This window comes from Apostichopus japonicus, chromosome 18 (assembly GCF_037975245.1).
Source record: "Apostichopus japonicus isolate 1M-3 chromosome 18, ASM3797524v1, whole genome shotgun sequence".
NCBI classification, from domain to species: Eukaryota; Metazoa; Echinodermata; class Holothuroidea; order Aspidochirotida; family Stichopodidae; genus Apostichopus; species Apostichopus japonicus.
This window is the reverse complement of record NC_092578.1, coordinates 4,135,235-4,161,340: the sequence shown is the minus strand read 5'-3', so window position 1 is coordinate 4,161,340 and position 26,106 is coordinate 4,135,235. Positions and strand designations below refer to the sequence as shown.

At 37.3% G+C, this 26,106-nt stretch overlaps 1 protein-coding gene across 1 annotated transcript in view; it reads right to left on the bottom strand.

Moving 5' to 3' along the window:
• Positions 1 to 26,106, bottom strand: part of LOC139958351 (uncharacterized) — a 43,573-nt gene that overhangs the window by 9,347 nt on the left and 8,120 nt on the right. The window lies entirely within an intron of this gene.

Genomic DNA, 26,106 nt, shown 5'->3' with positions numbered 1-26,106 from the left:
TAACTTTCAGAAATGAAACAAAAATTTCCAAATTTTGACCTTTGCGGATCCGATCGGTCTTTTAGGAAATCCCCTAAACGTGACACACAGCTGTTTTTTTAAAGTAATTACTATATTGCTATATATATATATCCATCACTTTTGTTTTATCATGCTAGTTCTAACTAATTTTGTAGCTTGTCATCAATTCAACAAAATTTGCTGAATCTGAAATACACTGTGTCTATGTTTGAACAAATAACTGTGTCATGTTAAATTTTCTTCCTTTTAACTTCTCAGTAAAAGGCTACAAGAGGGGATTTTCCTGACAAAGCGGTGTTCGACCTTTGAACCACTCCCGATAACAGCAGACGATAAATATCAATGCAACTTTTAAGGGGATCTCAAATTTTATTATTATTATTATAATTATTACAAAAGAAGTCGATGAAACCTGGTCCAAAGTCCAATCAATGACTATTGAATGATTATAAAATTTAGGAAATTTCTTTTAATAAAATCTCCAGATTGCTTTCTCATACTGTAGCCGGATTTAATGATTCCGGGGATCGAGTCCCACTCGTCAAAGGTCTGTTTTATTTTGGACTATACCATTCTATCAAAGGTTGGTGTCGAGATTAACAATGATAAAAGCTCGGTACACAGTAGGTTAATGATTAATAATATTATAAAATAATATTAATTCACTAAATTAAAATAGGTTAGGGATGTGAAGTGTCGTTTTCAAGATAATTTGAGAAACGACAAAACAACGACTGTTTTAGTTTCTACACAAATACAAAACACCCCTCTCTTAATAGTGGAATATTCTAAGTTTCCTTAAATATCATAGAGACATAAATGCTTCATCATAGTGCACATTTCAAAGGTGGCAATAAAGGCAAGAAAGAGAAACATTCAGTACAATATGCTATAGAGTAAAATTCTACAAAAATATTCCCTGTGGACAGTTCGTTCAGTTTTCAAAGTTGGCCACCCTTTTTCCCCCAAAGCTGATCTTCCACTTATAAACACCTTAGCCACCCCTTTCGGTCTTCCCCTTACAACCCCTTTACCCTTACCGCAGTACTATATTCCACACTTTGGCTGCATATATGCAGAGTAGTTTTAACTGTACACTATAAACTAGAGTAACTATAACCATTATTTTGAATTTCCACTTTCGTACGTTCCATTCAGAGATGAATCTGACCAACAAGGAAGTTGTGCACAGTTTATGACTTCATGTAGGATATATGCCAGAACTCTCATATGCTCGGCGACTCTTCTATCTAATACAAATATTTGTACACCCTGATTGAGAAAAAAACAAAACATGTGACGAGACGGTACAGAATATGGCTGTGGGTACCAGTACTAATTAAAACAGCCACGTCAAGGTTAAGTTCCTTGAAACTGCAAATAGAACTTGCAGGTTGTCTAATCAACTTCGACCATACTTCAATTTTTTTCAGCGTATATGTACTTGACCATCTTTGTCTTAATTTATAAATGCAATTTATTCTAACAAACTTAGTCTCAAGTTGTCCATTAGGCCCCTTCCCCCACCCCCACCCCCTCCCCCTTTACTCAACATACAATCAACAACCATCCCCCTCTCACTTTATATCTCTAGATAGCTTTTTCTGTCAAATCAATGTACATCTCAGCAGTGGCTGGGACATTTACACTCACTCTGAGTGATTGAAAAAAACATATTTCAAAAGAATTTGGAGTAGAATGAAATCATAAATAATCATGAAAAAAGAAAAATTTTGAGCAAACTTAGGACTATGGGAAGATGTCCTAGTTTAGTTCACTAATCTGCCAAACATTTAAACTAATAAGATGACAAAGGTATCCTAGTTAACTAAGCTGTCATTCCTTTTGGACATTTGGACTATGAAGGTGTCTCACTTCATTATATAGCTGCTAGCACATTTCGACCATAAGACTAGGAAGGTGTCCCAGTTCACTAAGCTGTTGGGACATTTAGACTATCAAGGTGTCTTACTTCACTATAAACCTGGTATCACATATTGACAATAAGACTACAAAGGTGTCCCTAGTTCACTACGCTGCCATTGAATTTGGAACGACTCTTGGTACATTTGTAAAACTTGGTGCAAAACTAGCGACAAAATATACGACCAACGCTTTAAACGTTGATCATTATACGGGTAACGAGACATTTACTAAGGGACAGGATCGCCAAAAATGGTAAATCCAACCCTGACTAGGGTACTGTAGCAGTAGACTTCACTGGAGTTTGAAATTGGATTTCAAACCACTCTGAAATATGACACCACTTTCCATCTACACACGTTGGTCGTAGGAGATACATACAGAGTCGAGAATGATAGATGACTACAGTATAGCATCACAAGAGGAAACTTTGAACACTTTCAGAATGGTATTTTCCAAATAAACAAATGCTGAAGATACCATTTACCAATTTACCCTACAAAATTATGACAAGTGTTTCGAGGTTGGATCATGATAAAGATTAACCAGAATGAAAACATTTCATGGTTCCTTGCTGCTGTTCATTAGTTCCATTCATAGGGAAATTTCTAACAAAGCCCTAATACAACAACAGTAATTTATGCTCACAAACTTTTGTTGCCAAAGTAATGCTAAGCCCTGATATCAATTGCAACACACATCAGTGTGTGAAGACTATCTACCATTATCATCATACCAAGTTTGACGAAATTCCCATTAGTAATAGTAGCCAAGTAATTGCAATTTGGAGTATTTCACGTTTGACCCCATGACCTCATTAATATTCATGATATGAGCACCAAAATCAACAGGGTTAATCTACTTACTATTGGCCACCCACTCACCAAGTATGGTAATGATTGGTCATTCCCTTGATGAGTTATTGTGCATACAAACTTTTCATAACGAAATAATGCTAGGCCCCCCCCCCCTTATAAACATGCATGATATCAATTGCAACACACATCAGTGTGTGGAGACTATCGACCAATATCATCATACCAAGTTTGACGAAATTCCAATAAATAGTAGCCAAGTTATTGCAACTTGGGAGTTTTTCACGTTTGACCCGTGACCTCATTAATATTTTTTAACTTTGACCTCGTATAACTTCGCACACGAAGGTCACACGGGGGTCAACCTATTGACATTTATGATCAGAAGGTACCTTTGACATTTTTGGTGACCTCGGATCACATGACCGTTGAGTTTGAAAATATTCCCCTATACCATTTGCAACTTGTCCCAAAATATCAACCGTGTCACACCTTGGAACTGAGAGTTATTGCATTAAATGTCTGAAAATTAACTTTGACCTCGTATAACTCCGCACACGAAGGTCACACGGGGGTCAACCCATTGACATTTATGATCAGAAGGTACCTTTGACATCTGAAAATAGCATCGAAACTGTAAAAATCCCCAAAACATGAAAAGGTCACCAGAGGTCAAATTGAGGTCAAGGGTCACCCAGATGCGGGTCGACAATTGAATTAAATTGAAGCAACTCCCAACCCTAACGGACAATTCGTTCTCAAGTTATCACAAAAATACTAGTTTTTTATCATTAATTGACCTTTGGTGACCTCGGATCACATGACCGTTAAATTTGAGAATATTCCCCTATACCATTTGCAACTTGTCCCAAAATATCAACCGTGTCACACCTTGGAACTGAGAGTTATTGCATTAAATGTCTGAAAATTAACTTTGACCTCGTATAACTCCGCACACGAAGGTCACACGGGGGTCAACCCATTGACATTTATGATCAGAAGGTACCTTTGACATCTGAAAATAGCATCGAAACTGTAAAAATCCCCAAAACATGAAAAGGTCACCAGAGGTCAAATTGAGGTCAAGGGTCACCCAGATGCGGGTCGACAATTGGATTAAATTGAAGCAACTCCCAACCCTAACGGACAATTCATTCTCAAGTTATCGCAAAAATACTAGTTTTTTATCATTAATTGACCTTTGGTGACCTCGGATCACATGACCGTTAAATTTGAAAATATTCCCCTATACCATTTGCAACTTGTCCCTAAATATCAACCGTGTCACACCTTGGAACTGGGAATTATTGCACTAAATGTCTGAAAATTTACTTTGACCTCATATAACTTCACACACAAAGGTGACCTGGGGTAAACCTATTGACATTTTTGATTGTTGAGACGTGAATATAGCTGCAAAACTGTAACAATTCAAACATTTTTTCTTTGCCCATTTTCTCACCGAAAATACTAGTTTTTTAACATTAATTGACCTTTGATGACCTCGGATCACATGGCCGTTAAGTTTGAAAATATTCCTCTATACCATTTGCAACTTGTCCCAAAATATCAACCTTGTTACACCTTGGCCCTGGGAGTTATTGCATTAAATGTCTGAAAATTAACTTTGACCTTGTATAACTTTACACACAAAGGTCACCCGGGTGTCAACCCATTGACATTTTTGATCGGAAGGTACCTTTGATATCCAAATCTAGCATCAAAACCAAACATTTTCTTTTTCGCCCGTTTTCTCCCAAACTAAGCACATTTTTTCTAATGTGACCTTTGACCTTTTGACCTTGGTTTCAAATGTAGTTTGATCTGCTGATTCCAAAAATCAACACGATAAGTCTGTACAGCCATCCTAACTCTGACCGAAAACTTTGACCCCATATAAGTTCGCACACAAAGGTCACACGGGGGTCAACCTATCGATATTTATGATCGGAAGGTACCTTTGACATCTGAAAATAGCATCGAAACTGTAAAAATCCCCAAAACATGAAAAGGTCACCAGAGGTCAAATTGAGGTCAAGGGTCACCCAGATGTGGGTCGACAATTGGATTACACTGAAGCAACTCCCAACCCTAACGGACAATTCGTTCTCAAGTTATCGCAAAAATACTAGTTTTTTAACATTAATTGACCTTTGGTGACCTCAGATCACATGACCGTTAAGTTTCAAAATATTGCCCTAACCAGTTCACAACTTGTCTCAAAATATCAACCTTGTCGCACATTGGCACTGGGAGTTATTGCAGTTTTAGTATTTTGGGTTTTTGGACCATAACTGACCTTTGGTGACCTTTGTGGGCACCAAAAACAATAGGGTTCATCTACTCACTATGGGCCACCCACCCACCAAGTTTGATCATGATCAGTCAATCCCTTGTTGAGTTATCGTGCATACAAGCTTAAGCGTCACACACACACACACACACACACATACACACACACACACACACACACGCCAACCTGAATACATAGGTTCCTTTGCTTTCAGCAAGGAACCAAAAATGGGAGTCATAAAGAAGAAACCAGACGATTTATTTAATATCCGACCTTCTTGGTTGGTCTCGACTAGATCACCTACGCTGCCTATCATGAATGACACCATTCTTTAGTAATGTTTGACAAGTGGTGGAGTCTCTGGCAACTAACTCTGTGACTTTGACAAAATGCTCTCTAAAGATGATTTTGGCAATAATCTCCCCCAAAATTTACAACATTTAATGAAAATTATTACCTACAATTTAGGTTCCAAATCAAGGCACAGAAAAAAAAATTGCTGCTGCCGAGTATCCGAGCAGTTTTTCAAAATGTCAATGATATTTGCAAACTTCCAGTTTATAGACCTCTATCAAAGTTGTGGTTTATCTTCAGAAAGAAACCAAAGGAAATGGTGATTGAGACTGCTTATCCCGAAACATCCTTCCTCTGTTACCTAAACAATGGAATTTTGAATACTTAAACTAGAAAAAACAGAAGGTGATGGTTATTACTAGTTTTTCTCTAGGGTAGTCCTTGTTTATATTTAAAATGTTTCAAAGATTGTTTCGGCTTTTTCATTTTCGGTTCAAGGTAAAATTTTGCTGATTTTCATTACAGGAGTACAGTGCAACCCACGTTATCCTCTGGCTGGAGTTGGTTTTTTTTTTTTTTTTTTTGTGGAAACGATCATCGAAAGTACAGTAGTCAGGACTAAAACTTTACATTCATGTCCTAGCCAATCTATGTAACCATTATGCTGTAATAACCAGATTCATGCACAAACCACAAGAAATGTTTATATATGCGAAGATATACTGTACTACAGTAGGTTTATAACTGATGAAAGAACTGAGGAGTGTGATGAGGTGTAGAGTAAGGGAGAGGGGGAGGTGTGTGGATATACTAGAGGGTGCTAAATCTATCGCAGCATTCACAGTTTATATATAAAATAAGTGGTATAAAACGTCCCACTACCTGGAGCACGGCTGCAACGTTCACATATTTTGAAATAGAAAACAGTGATCAATCCCTTTACACATTTTGTATTTATCATGTGCCCTGTTTTGTGCAAGCTGACCTACAGTATACCCACTGATCTAGATCCAGGAAGAAGGAAGTACTGACTTGGTTTGTAACAGACCGAAGAACAATGCACGCATGATATCAATGCAAGATGACATATTTACTCCACAAAACGCACCAACTAACCTGGATTTGGACGGTTCTCAAACTTAGAGGAAGATCAACAACAAAAAATGAAAAAAAAAAAATATGAGCAAAATACAAGTACAGTAATGAAACGACACTATCCCCTCTAATTTTACAAATCATCAAAGCTGAATTTTGCTACTGAAATTTGGCAACAAATTTTAGTGCTTACATTTAACTCTTTATAAAAATCAAGACAATTTTGAGTAATCGTGGTTACAAGTCAACGAATCACATACACACACATTCACCTCATTACCATCATATTATATTCCTTTTGCGGAAAGAGAGGTCTCAAAAATAGGATCACCTCTATAAATATTCTAGTTTTGATGATGAAAAGTGTACTATTTCTATTGCCAAGTTTTGTAAGGGGAAAAAAAAATTGAAAAATGTTCTCATGGGACAAGGAAACAGAAAGCACTTCATGTAGAGGGTTCTATTCATGGTATATAAAAGTACTTTGGCTTATCATGTATATTTTTCTCTTATATTTTTTCTGTTGTGACACCATCCACATATAAATGACAGGGACAGATACAAGGGAGGGGGGGAGGGGGGTGGAGGTGTGTGAGTTGAGCAGTTCAACACCAACGAAGCCCACACAAACTAAGCAGTTCATTAGTACAACCTTGCGAGTAGACCCTACTATAGACTTAATCCAGGCCCAGATGCACCATTGCCCTTGTAAGATCCATGATCCTCCCTTTAAATCTTGAAAATGATCATTTATATCTGTACATGTATATGCTTATTTCTAATTAGGGCTATCATTTTGTCCCTAATTTACTCAAGTTTTCTATTAAAAGATGTCAATTATTCATCAGGAGGGGAAATGAAATTGAAACTGGATATTAATTACCAAATTATCCATTTTGTTGAATCCAGAGTGAGCAGTACATGCTCTCCTTTTATGCTCGTCCTTTGCATTTACTCAGACAGTGAGTGGGCAGTCTGTACAGTAATGGTTAAAACTAGTAACAGCTCATGTACTTTAGCTTGTGTGTCGTATGAGCCAGGCTCACGAACCAAGTATGTAAGAGACAAGAGTTTACCTCAGAGGCCAATGAACCCTGTGAGGGGTGGCAGATGGGGAGGCAGGAAATTAGGAGGGGTAGGAGGCGGAGGAGGGTAAGTAGGAGGGGGGAGGAGGGGAGTAGGAGGGAGTGGGCGCTCCCAAGATACATCACACAGAAGCTATATAAAAGAAGTACGAAGTAGCTCGCACAGGAGTGACTACAAACAATGGTGCGTCATCAGCAAGGTGACCAGAGTTACCAGAGTAAAACCTGCCAAAACCTGTTATACTCATTGGCCAAGTAAATAATGGCTATGCTCATTACATTCACACGTTTCAACTGGCTGATTGGTACAGTAATGCACCCTTAGCCTTCTACACCTTGGTGAATATGGTCATCAAACATTGCCGAAAGAAATTCATCATAATTGGTAAGTTGTAGCATGGCAAAACCTACAAAAATTCACCTCTGTGAGGCATTTAAATATTAATTAATTTCCTCATAAATCATTTCCTTATACTGCCCGAATGAGTTACGTTGTCCGTAACCAAAAACCTGTCCAGAAGTATCCTATATAGATCTTTAGTTACATCCCATTCCCAATGGTCTGTTAACATGGGTTTCATAACAATAACCTATTGTGTATGATCAGGTACGGTTTGGGTTTCTGTGAAGGTCCTTCAAACTGCGATTCTCATGGTTCCTCTTTTGCTTGCTTAGGTTTTTCGGATAAAGCAAGACATTCAATCAACTTTACAAAGCATATATGCGCAGGTACAGATTGGCCTGTCATGACCTCCCGTAAAGTTATTGACGTATGTGGAAGCTTTATACCTGTCTCCCCAGTAGACATTACGGAACATAAACTCATGTTAAACCATAAACTGAATGATAAGTCAGTTTAATACCAATCGTCTTTCAAAGAATACGCAAGATTTCCGTACCTAACGTAAGTCCTGTATCGCTGCGCATTATCGTCATTAAATATAATTGGGCTGCTCTGAAAAAAAGCCTGCGTATAGTTAACTGATGGGGTGTGTTGTAATTGTAATTCATGAAAATGCCGGTCAGAAATTTTGATTTTAGCCAGTTAGGTATCATGTCAATCACTGGTGTTGTTTTTAAAGGTAGTCAGATATAGGCCCCCAAATTATAGCATGCTATAATTGTTAGAAGTTTTCAAAAAGTACTTTTTTCCTGGAGGTCTAAGTTACTCTCCAAATTGTTCTCAGACCTTTGTAAGGAACACGCTTGAGATGATTTAATGTCCCAGTGAGGAAAATTTCCTCGAAGGTTGTAAGAGAAACAGTTTAAGAAATTTGACCAAAGGTGACCATATTTGAATATCTAGCATATTTGGAGCCAATACAGCATACCTTTAAGTAAATGGCTAAAACTGTGAGATTCTAGGCCAGACAGTGTGACATATTACATTATACATCCTTCATAACTCCTTTCATAATGTAGTAAATATTCTTAAAGATATTAATTAGTATTACAGATTTCCAGATTATGATTTGGTTGTTAAAATCTGGTGAAGTACATATTTATTGAACCAAATTCTATCATATTCCCCCTTCCCCCGACCCTCTTTTTGTGTTCCTTTTAAATTTTTAAGGAAGGATATGCCTCGTTCCAGGAACTTAAACGTGTTAGCAGAACAGTGACTGTATGACTAACTGGAATACAAGATAATGCCACTTTGTACTGCAGGGTATTCAAAAAGGAGTCAAACCTATGATGGCAGTTCACACATAAAGCATTAGCATACAGTGACCTTTAGACTGGGATTTGTTTGTGACAATAAAGCAAAAGAAACCACATTCCGATAACACTGTGTTCACTTGTTAAGTAGGCTATAGCTGTTTAATTCACATCCAACACAAACAGGAGATTCACACACTTGACTACCATCCTGAATTGAGAGGGATTGTAAAACCTGATATATGTACTATGTATGTACACAGATAACAGTGATGGTATATCTCTGCAGTGTTTCTAATCACTGGGGCATTACAAGCCAAAACTAGAGGACCTCTACCCTCCACCTTCCCCTCCCCACCCCCCCCATCCCTAAATACACGTAGCAGGATAGTTTACAAACAGGTCTATTTATTACAGGTTGTTTGTAAACGCCAAGATCTATCCATTTATCTGTGATCAGTGTTGAATTAACATAGTGGAAGTGCAGCAATGATATTAGTTGACAAGTAGCCTTCCGTAACAGGAAACGTGAGACACACATTGAATTAATGTTGATACTTCAGACGATGGCTTTCGAAACAAAATTAATTTTGATGTGTTGTCGCCGATAAAAAACATGCATGAGTGCAATCAGTCCAGGTTGGATTTCTATAACAATATTCATTTTTGAGTGATGTCCCTTTCAAGGCATTGAAGACTCGCCCCAAACTGTGTGCCGCGCTCTGAAATTGTTAACTTTCCATTGCTTGCAAATGAAGTTTTTCTCTTGTCGCTACAAAATGCAGACAGTATGCATACCTTGTTATCTTTAGCTGGACCCGAGATGTCCATCGCTGTATCGTTTGTACACTGCGCTAAGGGTATTGACCGCAGCTGTATGTACTGACTGTACACTAGTGTCTAATTATCGACGGTAGCAAGTTGTGTGTATTTTCTGGGATTGATGGTGGTGTCTAAACAATTCTGTTACACCTCATTCGAAACTAGGTCATATAACCGGCATGAGACGTTTCTTTTTGCGCGAGTCTTCACACCCTTTAAACAAATTAGGTTCATAATTTAAGATGACTGTACTGTACTAAGTCAATTCCTCTGATGCAACATACTGTACAGTAACACTTAATGGTTTATGGACACCTAATGTATGAACAACGTTGTCCAGATCAATTTAATAGGCATTAGAAATCATGAAAAATAGCTGCAAAATCCATCAAAGATTGACCATTTTACAAGTCTTTTCTTCTAGTTTTATTTATGAATAAACATCAGCTAATAATGCACATTGATTATCATGTGACTGCCTAATTTTCTGTTTTATATGTTATTCCTTTGTTCTTACAACCCTTCAACAAGTCGGCCTGACAGGAGGAGCATTCCAGGGATAAATATACAACGGGCAGAAAACGATGTGGTACAACAAGTAGGAAGGCTACGCATTAGCGTTCTAATATTGCAGAGCAATTTCTTTGTATATTAATGGAATTCTGTAGATGCAGAGAATGTTAACCGGTGAATGAATAAGAGGTGATTTGTGACCCTCAAAATGTCAAAACTGGAAATAACTTACACTCCAGATATTGAAACCTCTTTGCTTGGTGACCCCCTTCTCATACCCCCCCTTTCCATACCCCCTACCCCCACCCCCATTTTCACCTTGATCACCTTGGTGACCCTCCTGAGGATGTTGTCAGGGAAAGGTTTCTATGGGGATGAGGTATACATCCCTCTCCCCCTTTGAGAAATCTTTATATGACTAATAGTGCTTAGGTTCAAAATGATGAACGTTATAGTTTGCAACTTGTGAAAGTAATTTATGATTTAAAAAAAAAACTTGCTTTTCAACAGATATCAGCATTGTTTTTTTTTCTGCTGAATCTTACAGCAACCCTTCAAGATAGTTTTGCAACCCTAAAATGGCTTGCCACCCCAATTTTGAATAACAGGGTGCTTACAAGAGCTTACACTGTACCTGCAAGCAGTCAGCAAGGTGTTCTCTGCCAGTGTGTGCAGAGGCGTAGCAGTGTTACTCAACTTGTTTTGACTAATTGTCCAAAGATGTCCCCCTTTGTGATCAAACCCAGAACGGTCCAATGATTTCCATAATGCCTCGGGTAAATTCTTCAGTTTTACCATACACGGTTACCTAGAACAGCTTTTGAGTCACTTTATGAGGTGCACACTGTAGCAACCATGGAATGCAGATTCTTTTAAACTGAAAATGGAAATGGTGAGACCTTAAAAAAACCAAAAAAAAACAGTGACTACCAATTTGTAGGGTCTGACAAACTTGTGTCGTACATTATGGGTGATAAAATGGGTGGAATAGGTTTTTTATTATCATAGGTTGGTACCACATGATGAGTATGGACTGTGTAATAGTATAAGTAGGTATAATATTCTTTGCATCTAATATTTGTGAAATGAAAAATTAAAACAAAAGGTTACACCAGTACCTGTCACTGGTAGCCAAGTTTGTCTAACTTTATGACAATATCTATAGATTTTGTCAACAAGTATGTACAGAAGGTTGAAAACCTTTCAGTTTTTGGTAGGAGCTTTAGTCTATTCCGACAGTGTTAGAATGCACATATACTGTAAGTTGAAGCTGCTATCGTATTACACACGGATTACTCATACTGTAATATCAGACACTATTTATATGGTACATTTCATATACGTAGTTAACTAGCTTGGTGTTGTTCACCAGTGTCAGGACTTGACTACGCTTGAATCTCTTACTCGTGGACCATGAATAACTGTGATCAATCCCGTAAGAATTAAGACGTTTTCCAAGTGCCTTCCTGTTGTAGAACCCATTTTCTCAACCTTCTGCCCATCTCCTGAAACCTAGCTGTCGCTAAGAATGTTCAGACCCCTCGCCCCCCCTCCTCCCCTCCCTGATTTTAGGGAGCATCACCATAGTTGGGACTGAGGTCAGGAAACTTCAGTTGTCTTTGCCCAATGACACTCACATTCGTGTATGGACTGTCTTGATATCATATGTAAAGTCAGTAAATGTATTTAAATTTTATGGACCCCATGTTTTTGAGGATCCCCTGTGGATCCTTCTGCCCTCACAGACCCCCCCCCCAAAAAAAAAAAACTTCTGGTGGAATCCCCAGGGATGTAGAAAAATATTAACAGTTTCAGTGCCATTCTTTTCCTAGCTTTATTTCTTATGGAGTCATAGGAACCACTCTTGCATTGCTTAGGCCTACAATACCTTCACAGCCTATCACGAGATTAGATTGAGCCTTCCCTGCATAGCATCAACAGGGAAATTCCCCATGTCAATTGATGGTACATGTCACATCATTTAATAACATTTGGTATTAAAGTTTTTATCAGTCCCAGTGTCTTTCTTTTCCTAGCTTTATTTCTTACGTAGTCAAAGGAACCACTCTCGCATTGCTTGGGCCTACAACACTTTCACAGCCTATCACAAGATTAGACTGAGCCTTTCGTGCATAGCAACAACAGGGAATTCCCCATGTCAATTGATGGTACATGATACATCATTTAATAACATTTGGTATAAAAGTTTTTATCAGATACCAACTGACTTCACCTATCGGAAGGCAAGAAGAAATTCTTTCGAAATAGCGTTACCTGGGAAGTGAAATTCTGTTATGAAATTGTAGAAAATGAAAAAACTGACAAGCAAACAGCAGCTTTAGCAGCAGCGTTAAAAATATACCCCCACATCCCTCTTTAGCTGTCACGGACAAGAAGTGGTTGTTGCTATAATTAAAATATTTCCTGAAAATTTCTACTTCTACCCCTTACTTTTGAGAAAAAACTTCCCAACGAACAGATTAAGACATGTTCAAGACTGTCCATGTATCATACATAATCATAATCAATCCAAAAAAAAAATTTTTTTTTAAATGTTCCAGCCTTCCCAATTTTGTTGTTGTTGTAATTATTACTACTTAACACCAGGAATCTAACAAAGCTTTTGACATACAGGTCTTGTTTTTCATTACGTGTAGCTTTATTAATGACAAAACCACACAGCAAACAGTGTGCTTTTGTCATACATCATCATCATCACCATGACCTACATTAGCACCACCCACCAAAGACCTCTGGAAAACTGCGTAAGTGATTATTTCCTTTCCTTGGTTACGTTTGGAAGAAAAACAAAAAACGGTGATGATATGTACACACTGACGGAATAGTAATATGTGTGTTCACATCCTTTGTAGGTTAGGATATATACACAGGTATGATGTACAATAAAGATCTGTCTTGGACTAAACGTTTCCATGTAGAGTACAAAGTACACGACGCTACCTGTAAGTTTCGCACAACTAGTATGTAGTGGGCCCCATCCATACATGTTTGAAAATATCATACAGTTGACAGGTCTACTTGTAAAGCTTGTATTTAGGCTACAGTTCCCAAGATAAAGCAGTTGTTCATGTCTTCACAGCTAATTTAGTTCATTTCCTACAACTGTCACTCTAATTAATTTTGAAAGGCGTGCAACAATGCGTAAAAATTCTACGAAGTGTTTGCTGTATACCATCAAAGGACAAGAGCCTCTAATAGGAATTTATCCTTAACATGCAAAGGATCAATGATACTTTCAGCCCCGATTGTTATATGCAAAGCAGGGCAAATTTTTTAACAGTTGTCCGAAACGACCAACTTTCTGTTCGGACAACCAAAATGTGTATGTAAAATCCTTAACACTTTATCCTGCAAAGAAAGCTAGGCTAAGTTTCTGTGTTATAAAACTATGTTAGGTCAACTAATAAACAAATCAGAACACAAAAGATAACAATTGATAAGATTAAGATCTAGGCCATTGATTTTTGTTTTAAAATGACCAAAAGTGTTTTGACACTATCTTAGTAAAATATTAATTTATCTTGATTCTATTATAATTTCACTGCTGTTGTTCTAGAGTATTCCTCAGTCATTAGACAAATGAAAGGTAAAAGACTTGACATTTCCTTGTAAGGTCACTACCCTCTTTCATGTTTATATTGAACGTTATGGTACATCCTCATCATCATCATTATCATCATCAATAGTACCAAATTTTCTCAAATTGGTCGATTTGGAAGGATGAGGGCAGTATCCAGAAGAGGATGATTTGGTGGAAGTGTTGTGGGGGGAGGGGGGTTGGGAGTGTTAGGCACAAATGCAAAACATGTTACCAAAACTTTGTTATCTAGGCTACATGTAGGTAGATTAGGTAGAGTGTAGGTAGAGTATAGGTAGAGTGTAGGTAGAGTGTAAGTAGAGTGCTAATGTATAGGAGATCGGTAAGAGAGGCATGACGTAACCCAGTTACCTCACGATGGCAAATCCTGCGCTCTTTCGACGGAGCCATCTTGCCGTTTGTGGAAAGTGATACCCTTTAGAACCATTTGTTTCCAAGCTGCGGCAGTCACGACAGACATTACTTTGACATGTCAGGTGACCAGAGATTACAACCACTTTTTATGCAACCCAACTTTTTGGGGCAATTTAAGGAAAAAGATCTCAAGAGAAATTTGGGGTGATGTTATTTTTGACAATTTTTGATTGTTGATTTAAGTTTAGCTGTAAAATAAATCAGAGCCAATTACTATACAAAACTAACGAGCAGAAATAGTAACTTGGCCTAGAAAAGTAATCTTTGATGCACACACCACATATCGTTAATGCATCTAGGATTGAAATGACATATATTTAAATACTAATTTACTGTAAGAGCTTGAAACTTCATTATTTGCAAACAGTAACAGCATCACTGCTCTCTCTTGGAATGAAGCTTGATATTGATATTAAAACCACATGGTTATAATCTCAAGGAGGAGGAAGTTAAAAACTTATCAAGACACTGGATGAGGGGATGCAGCTATTTATCATAGTCTATGACACTATTGTGTCTACATGTGTTTTAAAGGGGTTCATATACAATCTAGAATGAAAAGTAATATTTTTAATATCGTCAAGATCACTCTTTTACAGCTTCTTTCTCTTTCACAGGCTACAATATCATATTCCTCATTTCCTGTAACAAAATTTCATAACTGTACTAAAAAAAAAAAAAAAAATTTAAATTGATGGATAGACACAAATTTGTTGAATGAAATTAATCATGAAAACAAAATTATAAACATTTAAATGCTTACTCAACAAATTCTGAGATCACAAATTATTGTATAATTTCATTTCCAAAAACAAACAAAAATTGATAGACAGATAGACACAAATATGTTGAATGACATTAATCATGAAAACAAAATTATAAACATTTAAATGCTTACTAAACAAATTCTGAGATCACAAATGATTGTATCATATCACTTCCAAAATATAAATGTCAAAATTACTTGTTGTCTTCATTCTTGTTATATATATTGCCCTATCCCAATTGTAGCCAGCTATGGAATTGGTAACATTTTAGCAGTGACCTTCATAACGTGAATTTCAATATTCGTTCTAAGGTAAGTGTCAGAATTAACCTGACAGGTTAATGACAAATGACAACCTTAGCCTAAATTTTTTTGATGCAAATAAGGCTAAAGGTATGATAGGCTATAGGTATGATAGGCTGTAGGAATGATAGGCTGTAGGAATGATAGGCTGAAGGATATACGAACAAGATTCATAAAAGTTTATGTTCTCTATAAAGTCTACAAAAGTTTTCTTTTATCTAAAATGTCTCCTTTGGTATCCTGAAAGGTTAATGACCTAAAGACAAATTTAGCTCTAATTATATGCAAATAAGGCTAGATTATGCATAACCTTGTATCCATGGCTAAGACAGTTACTGTAAGTGATAATTCTTTCTTTTCTTTTCTTTTTGTGGGAAAAGAAACACATTCTCTCCAGGGATTTTATGGTACTTGTGACAAACAGTCCTAAAGATTAACAAAGTGGTTTCTGTTGAAGTGTACTTGACAGCGAGAGTAATTTATGACGCAAAGTTAATCACAACCAGATGCTTGAAATCTTTTAGTCAAGGCAGAAACAGATCTCACTCAGAATTTAAGAGAACCTTTCCGCAAAAAAGATGCAAATTCCTAAACTTTGTGTTCCATGAACAATCAGCACACATTCACTGTCGTTCAGTATGACCTTTAAATAGCCAAGTTTCATTCTGGCGATCCAGAGAAATTTTCTAGTCACAGGATTTCCTGAACAGTCTTCTGATGCAAACTAAGCAATATAAAGTATTTCATGGCTTTTCATTAACAAACAACCTGCATCTTTTTGAGAACTCTTCTTTGCCTAGCAATATACACACTCACTGCTTTCTCTTCATAACGACAACTGACATTCTATTGCGGAAGTAGACAGGAAGCTCTTAGTGTTAACTGGAAAAAATTTAACGGCGTAACTTACCCTTTTTCTTGTTTTGCTTGATTGATTAATAACAGTGAACACAAAAGACCATTTAGATATATGCATAGGACATATATATACTGTGAAAGTCTACCCTGCAAGATGTAATATTAAAACACTCTGCTGTCCTGACTTCCTTGTACAGAGCAATTCAGCAATCATCCTGCCAATACATACAAAAAGGGAGTACAGAGTATACATACTACTGTAGATATATCTCACTTTCAACAACTGTAGCTATTGTGTAGTTTCTGTTGTGTATAGTTTAACTTACTTTAAATAATGGCTTTTTAATCTGTGCAATATGATATATTCTATGCAAAAGTTCTTTGACATGCAATCTGTACAAGGCAATTACATTGAATTGACCTGTACACACTGTACAATATGTACACCGTAAAAACTGTACATATACACTTACCTAAGACACCATACACATCTGTACATACTAAATACCATTCGTAGTATCAATACACAGTACACACCCTACTAATCTGTACACACCATACACATCTGTACATACTAAATACCATTCGTAGTATCAATACACAGTACACACCTTACTAATCTGTACACACCCTACTAATCTGTACACACTCTACTAATCTGTACACACCCTACTGATCTGTACACACTCTACTAATCTGTACACACCATACACATCTGTACATACTAAATACCATTCGTAGTATCAATACACAGTACACACCCTACTAATCTGTACACACCCTACTAATCTGTACACACCCTACTAATCTGTACACACCCTACTGATATGTACACACTCTACTAATCTGTACACACCATACACATCTGTACATACTAAATACCATTCGTAGTATCAATACACAGTACACACCTTACTAATCTGTACACACCCTACTAATCTGTACACACCCTACTAATCTGTACACACCCTACTGATCTGTACACACTCTACTAATCTGTACACACCATACACATCTGTACATACTAAATACCATTCGTAGTATCAATACACAGTACACACCCTACTAATCTGTACACACCCTACTAATTTGTACACACCTACTAATCTGTACACACCCTACTGATCTGTACACACTCTACTAATCTGTACACACCATACACATCTGTACATACTAAATACCATTCGTAGTATCAATACACAGTACACACCCTACTAATCTGTACACACCCTACTAATCTGTACACACCCTACTAATCTGTACACACCCTACTGATCTGTACACACTCTACTAATCTGTACACACCATACACATCTGTACATACTAAATACCATTCGTAGTATCAATACACAGTACACACCCTACTAATCTGTACACACCCTACTAATCTGTACACACCCTACTGATCTGTACACACCCTACTGATCTGTACACACTCTACTAATCTGTACACACCATACACATCTGTACATACTAAATACCATTCGTAGTATCAATACACAGTACACACCTTACTAATCTGTACACACCCTACTAATCTGTACACACCCTACTAATCTGTACACACCCTACTGATATGTACACACTCTACTAATCTGTACACACCATACACATCTGTACATACTAAATACCATTCGTAGTATCAATACACAGTACACACCCTACTAATCTGTACACACCCTACTAATTTGTACACACCCTACTAATCTGTACACACCCTACTGATCTGTACACACTCTACTAATCTGTACACACCATACACATCTGTACATACTAAATACCATTCGTAGTATCAATACACAGTACACACCCTACTAATCTGTACACACCCTACTAATCTGTACACACCCTACTAATCTGTACACACCCTACTGATCTGTACACACTCTACTAATCTGTACACACCATACACATCTGTACATACTAAATACCATTCGTAGTATCAATACACAGTACACACCCTACTAATCTGTACACACCCTACTAATTTGTACACACCCTACTAATCTGTACACACCCTACTGATCTGTACACACTCTACTAATCTGTACACACCATACACATCTGTACATACTAAATACCATTCGTAGTATCAATACACAGTACACACCCTACTAATCTGTACACACCCTACTAATCTGTACACACCCTACTAATCTGTACACACCCTACTGATCTGTACACACTCTACTAATCTGTACACACCATACACATCTGTACATACTAAATACCATTCGTAGTATCAATACACAGTACACACCCTACTAATCTGTACACACCCTACTAATCTGTACACACCCTACTGATCTGTACACACTCTACTAATCTGTACACACCATACACATCTGTACATACTAAATACCATTCGTAGTATCAATACACAGTACACACCCTACTAATCTGTACACACCCTACTAATCTGTACACACCCTACTAATCTGTACACACCCTACTGATCTGTACACACTCTAGTAATCTGTACACACCATACACATCTGTACATACTAAATACCATTCGTAGTATCAATACACAGTACACACCCTACTAATCTGTACACACCCTACTAATCTGTACACACCCTACTAATCTGTACACACCCTACTAATCTGTACACACCCTACTAATCTGTACACACTCTACTAATCTGTACACACCATACACATCTGCACATACCAAAGACACCATACAATCTGTACATACCAAAGACAACATACACATCTGTACATAAAATACATACAATCTTCCCACAGTACAAACTGTGCACACCATTTACACCCTACTGATCTGTAAGCACTGTATAATCTGTACATACCAAAGACACCATACAATCTGTACATACCAAAGACAACATACACATCTGTACATACAATACATACAATCTTCCCACAGTACAAACTGTGCACACCATTTACACCCTACTGATCTGTACACACCGTATAATCTGTACATACCAAAGACACCATACAATCTGTACATACCAAAGACAAGCATACACATCTGCACATACAATCTTCCCACAATGTACAAACTGTGCACACCATTTACACCCTACTGATCTGTAAGCACCGTATAATCTGTACATACCAAAGACACCATACAATCTGTACATACCAAAGACAATTAACACATCTGCACAAACCAATCTTCCCACACAGTACAAACTGTGCACACCATTTACACCCTACTGATCTGTACACACCGTATAATCTGTACATACCAAAGACACCATACAATCTGTACATACCAAAGACAACATACACATCTGTACATACAATACATACAATCTTCCCACAGTACAAACTGTGCACACCATTTACACCCTACTGATCTGTACACACCGTATAATCTGTACATACCAAAGACACCATACAATCTGTACATACCAAAGACAACATACACATCTGTACATACAATACATACAATCTTCTCACAGTACAACTGTGCACACCATTTACACCCTACTGATCTGTACACACCGTATAATCTGTACATACCAAAGACACCATACAATCTGTACAAACCAAAGACAAGCATACACATCTGCACATACAATCTTCCCACAATGTACAAACTGTGCACACCATTTACACCCTACTGATCTGTAAGCACCGTATAATCTGTACATACCAAAGACACCATACAATCTGTACATACCAAAGACAACATACACATCTGTACATACAATACATACAATCTTCCCACAGTACAAACTGTGCACACCATTTACACCCTACTGATCTGTACACACCGTATAATCTGTACATACCAAAGACACCATACAATCTGTACATACCAAAGACAAGCATACACATCTGCACATACAATCTTCCCACAATGTACAAACTGTGCACACCATTTACACCCTACTGATCTGTACACACTGTATAATCTGTACATACCAAAGACACCATACAATCTGTACATACCAAAGACAATTAACACATCTGCACATACAATACATACAATCTGTGCACACCATTTACACCCTACTGATCTGTAAGCACCGTATAATCTGTACATACCAAAGACACCATACAATCTGTACATACCAAAGACAACATACACATCTGTACATACAATACATACAATCTTCCCACAGTACAAACTGTGCACACCATTTACACCCTACTGATCTGTACACACCGTATAATCTGTACATACCAAAGACACCATACAATCTGTACATACCAAAGACAAGCATACACATCTGCACATACAATCTTCCCACAATGTACAAACTGTGCACACCATTTACACCCTACTGATCTGTACACACCATATAATCTGTACATACCAAAGACACCATACAATCTGTACATACCAAAGACACCATACAATCTGTACATACCAAAGACACCATACAATCTGTACATACCAAAGACACCATACAATTTGTACATACCAAAGACAACATACACATCTGCACAAACCAATCTTCCCACACAGTACAAACTGTGCACACTATTTACACACTGTATAATATACATGTACACACCCCTGGTAAACCCTTAACATTTTTGGCAGTATACTTCTCCTTTAATGGCAGCAGGCTTGAAATTAGGATGTCATTGAACACTGCAAGTTCAACAGAATGTCTGGAATACATTCACACTGAAGCTGACAATCAATCATTAAGTCAAGGTAGACATTTTTGCAGCATATATCATATGAACACATGTGCATAAACAATTACAATGCAATTTGTACTGCCATTACCTGATAGTGTTTTACAGCTTACTGAGAGTCGTGAAGCATATTAAGACCAAACCGATCCAATAATCCTCCAAGAAACAGGAAGTTTTAACTTCAAATTAAATGAATCAAGAAATGATATATACGTATTACTAATCATCATGATTACCTATCAAAATAATGGAATGGTTTATGATAACTTAAAAACTCTAGTCTTTTGTTGTGTTTGGATTGCAGTTAACCATATCAAGTTTCCTCCTTTAGTACTTTTATCTAGTGTCAATAAATTTCTGGCACTTGAAATCGGTTTGGCACTTATATATACATACCTACACTATAACACACACTCTACACACACAGTATACACATTGTCATTATCTATGTTGGCACTCGTATGCTTTTAGCAGCCCGATCTTTTTAGAGAAATAATATTGACTGTGTAAAAAACAAAGAAGAGAAAACAACCTTATTTAGTCCTAATTGCAGCTGAAAGTGTATCAATGTCCAATCAATTAATAGAACATGAACACAAAATTCATGTTTTATTTGTTTGTGTTAATATTGACCAGCATCTATTGTCAGTTGCTATGTAACAATAAGCAGAACTTTAAACTGATGTGTAAGTCCCCTCCCCACCCACCCCCCCCCTCCTCAACCCTCTACCCAACCACCAAATATGCTGGAAATGCCCTGCAATGGCCAGTAGGTTTCTAGTTTCTTATTTTTGTTAAATTAGTGAATATGGCCTAAATAAATTTCCACTAAATAAACATCAATGTTCCTCTACACACAAAATTATTCCAACTTAATTATCCTCACAAGTTGTGATGGTTTTGGAGACCACATTGTTATGTACTGTTAATCAGTTACACATTTTTTGTTTTATAATGGATTTTTTTTGGGGGGGGCAGGGAATTTAATGCAGCAAAGCAAATATATCCAAACACAACAGCCAGAGCAATACAGGTTTGCTAATCCATACAAAGGTTTTACACTTTTTAAGTACTAAAGTCTTGTAACCTACTTGGATATTTACTCTGGCTGTAACAAGATTATCAAGACTGTCCCAAAGTTGGACGCTTAATGCATGAAAATCACTCAGACCATTTTGCCGGAAACATATACTTTACATCATGCCAAAGAGGATAAATGTTTTCTTGAGTAGGCGCCAATATCTAATCAAACAAAAACTATTGGAGATTATATGCCAGAAAAAAATGAAATGATTTAACTCTTTCGTCGGTTGGGCCGTTGGGAGAGGGGTTAGCTTACGAGTAACCCCATCCCAACCCCTCACTACTTGAGCTATAATGTTTAGTACATCAAGGACAGTATGACATACTGAGGTTAATTCACTGCAATCAATTATTACATGAATGTACATGCATAATATACAGTAAGGTCCACAAATTCACATAGATGGGAAGTTAGAAGTTTGTGAGGTCATAGATAAGAGTCCCAGTTCAGTGGAGTTCAAAAGTGCTACTGCATGGAGAGAATCCTCTTATGATGGAGTTTATAAATGAGATTCTGCTGTTGTATATATAAGACTGTATCTTTCATCGACAGCTATTAAATAGTTCTATTTACCATATATCATAAATATTATACCAATGCAAAGTACACTGAACAACAATATTTAATGTGCTAGTGAACCACAAAACTGGTTATGGTCCTTCCTGTCTCCCAATCAACAAATTCACATTCATAACGATGTAGTCCACTACATTGGTCACTTTCTACACTACACCCCCAATGACCCCCATATTATACCTACTACTTCCCCCTCGGACCTCAAATCTCAAATCCATTTGAATATCAAATTGTAGTTGGAATCAGAATACTTCTCCACATTGATTGACAAGTCCTGATTTAAGCCTCCCACTCCAAGACTGCACTTATAATCCAAAATACCAGTGCTGTGGCCGAGTGAATAAGGGCAGTGACATTTGAAGCAATGAGGCTTAGCAATCGGAGGTTCGGGGTTCGATCCCCAGCCGGGTCATAGTAAAGAGGGTTTTTCATCCCAAGAGCAATCTACAGTATGGTATTCCCACCTGAAATGTCTTTCTATAAATTCGAAAAGATTCCAAATTTGAGTTACAACGTTGAATTGGAAGCCACCTGATGCCATAAACCCTCGTGGGCTTCTCCCACATTTGTGTATGCTTTAAGCATCATAAAACTAACTGCATTTATCATCATTGATTAAATGTCAAGATGGTACTTCATTGGAGTAATTACGCTATGCTAGATCACGTACACACTAAGTTTAATATCCAGTGGACTTTGATGTCAGTACAACATTATATTACCACAATATATATTACATTAGATTACAACATTATATGACAACATTACTACAACAATGTAAGTACAACATTATAGTCAACTGAAAGTATCAAGGCAATAAGTTTAGTGTCTCTAATAACATACTAATGGTTACTGTGTAAAAAATACAGTACGAAAACACCTGCTACAGATATCCTTAGACTTGTATAGCAATTTGACCATTCTGCATAGCAGTTTGACCATTTTGCATAGCAGTTTGACCATTTTGCATAGCAGTTTGACCATTTTGCATAGCAATTTGACCATTCTGCATAGCAATTTGACCATTCTGCAAAGCATTTTGTGATGCCATACTGGATAAATTTAAAATCCCAGAGAATGTGATACAGGCCATCAATTCGAGTAGGAGACTATTAAACAGACTGAGGTTAACCTAGAATTTCTATGAATGCAAATTTATTGCAAAACTTCTCTCTATAGACAGATTAGTAAACAGAACATTGAACAGTATTTTACTTCTCTTTGTGACCCAAATATTTTATTTCAATCAAATCAAATTTTTGAAACCTCTGATGTACTAAGCAGAATGTTAGAACACTAAATGATTTTCTCTGACAGTCTATGATTTGGTTTTGCAAAAAGTTGAACTATACGGAATAACTGCCATTTTTTTGCAATAGTGTCCATTTTTAGTTAAATCTCAATCTAGTTGCCAAAGACAAATTGCAGTATCCCATGTCAAGATTGACAACAAAAGTGACAGTGTGGTGTAGCCACTAGAGGGTCTGCTCCACAACCACCTCCCTCTAGGTTCCTCATTCAAACCCTCACCAAGAACAACATTTTCTTGTCTCATTCATCATCATTACTGTGCAGTATGTACTATGTACAGTAGTGACGTGTGCAGTGTTGTTATGGAGTGAAGTCATCCCCCCTGGGTTTGCTGTGTTTGACTTTGGAAGATTGGAAATGGGAGATTCAAAACAACTCCATTCAACATGGTTGTTACTGCAAATAAGAATAATGTGGTGCCTATGTATACCTCATTCCTCAGTACTTAAGAAAGTAGTCACATGTTGGTGGCCGAGGTATAGTATACTCTCATCTGTAGCAGGAATGGCTACGATAATTTAATACACCCCCCTGCCTCGTACATCTCTGAACGATCATGGAAAAAGAGACGGTTTGACACATAATAAAGGATACAGGGCTTCAAATGAGCTTTCCTAACTGATTTACGATGAACTACAGTAAGAGAAGGCAACTGATTGAAATCACTGCGCTATACTCAAGACTGGCAAACAGTTCTTTCATCATGTCACACTTCCCTGTTTACTGAATTGCTTCACTTCTACGTTTTTTAATTGTTAAAACAGTTGATACTTCAGTTGTTGCATATAGTATATCAAGTTGAACAAAACACACATTGTATACATCGACTTAGGGGGCAATACCTTTGCCATTAATACGTGCACTGTACTTTCAGTTAGATGAGATCTCAGGCACGGCTTGATCCAGGCTCGGTTTTGGTTTCCCTTTCAACAACAGTCATTTCGAGTTCATCACAGGAAGAGATGGGAAATTATGAGGCTTTATTTGTTTGGTCAGCATTTCCTTGACGATGCAGTTCAAAACTATGATCAATGCGTTGCTCAAATTAAGATTTCAATTCGATCAAATAAGAATATAATCACCAATTTCTTCACAACGTTACTTATAGCCAGAGTTTAGTATTTACTCAAAAATGTTGGGGAAAAAAATTGTTGAAAAAAAAATTGTTAAAATTTTTTTTTCCAATAGCAACAAACATCTTCTGTGATATACAGACAACGTCCCATTTATCAGATTTCAGTACTTTCATCATCGACTTCAATCCCTGACTCTCCGCACACAAATTTATGCTCAACAAAAGTTTGATAAACTTTTTTGTCCATTTTGAAGGTGACGACTTCTTCGACAATACGTCTACTAGTATGTATACGTAGTTGTTGCTACTGTTTGTTTGTGCGATGCTATGGTCTACTGAGTAATTGAGTACAACCTATCTACACTGCTTGAATCACCTGGGTTCTCTTCCTGTACACACGCCATGTATTAGAGGACTAAACTTTCTGTGTACTGTCCATGCAGGCGCAAGGAGGACGTTGGGACTGTCTATACAGACCGGGCATAATAGGGAGAATGACGACAGTGACTTGGCAAGCCTTCTTTCAACTGTTACAAGGTCTGCCTTTTAATTTTAAGTAAAATCAACATAACTCTAAGTTTTGGCAGTCAGTCCCTTCTGTCAACTTTACCTATAGCAACATTCACACTTGACACGCAGGAAAGGAGATTGTTTTGATTCATATCGGTTAAGAACTGTTACTCTGAGCATGATGTCATCATCGGCCAACTAAGTTCCTACCAGGACCCAAGAGAAAAACATTGGTCAGTAGCAGAAGAAGAAGAGCTATATGGAATAAAGCAAATCTCGCAATACTTATACCGAGAGCAAATGTATGCTGGTAGGGTGAGAAAACCTTAGACCAGCTAATGGTCTGCTGAGGACCTAAGCAGACTTCCATTTGGTGGAAGATTGTCGGCTGATATGATCTGCAGGCAGGATTTCGGCCACAAAAGACAGGTTTAAGAAACAACA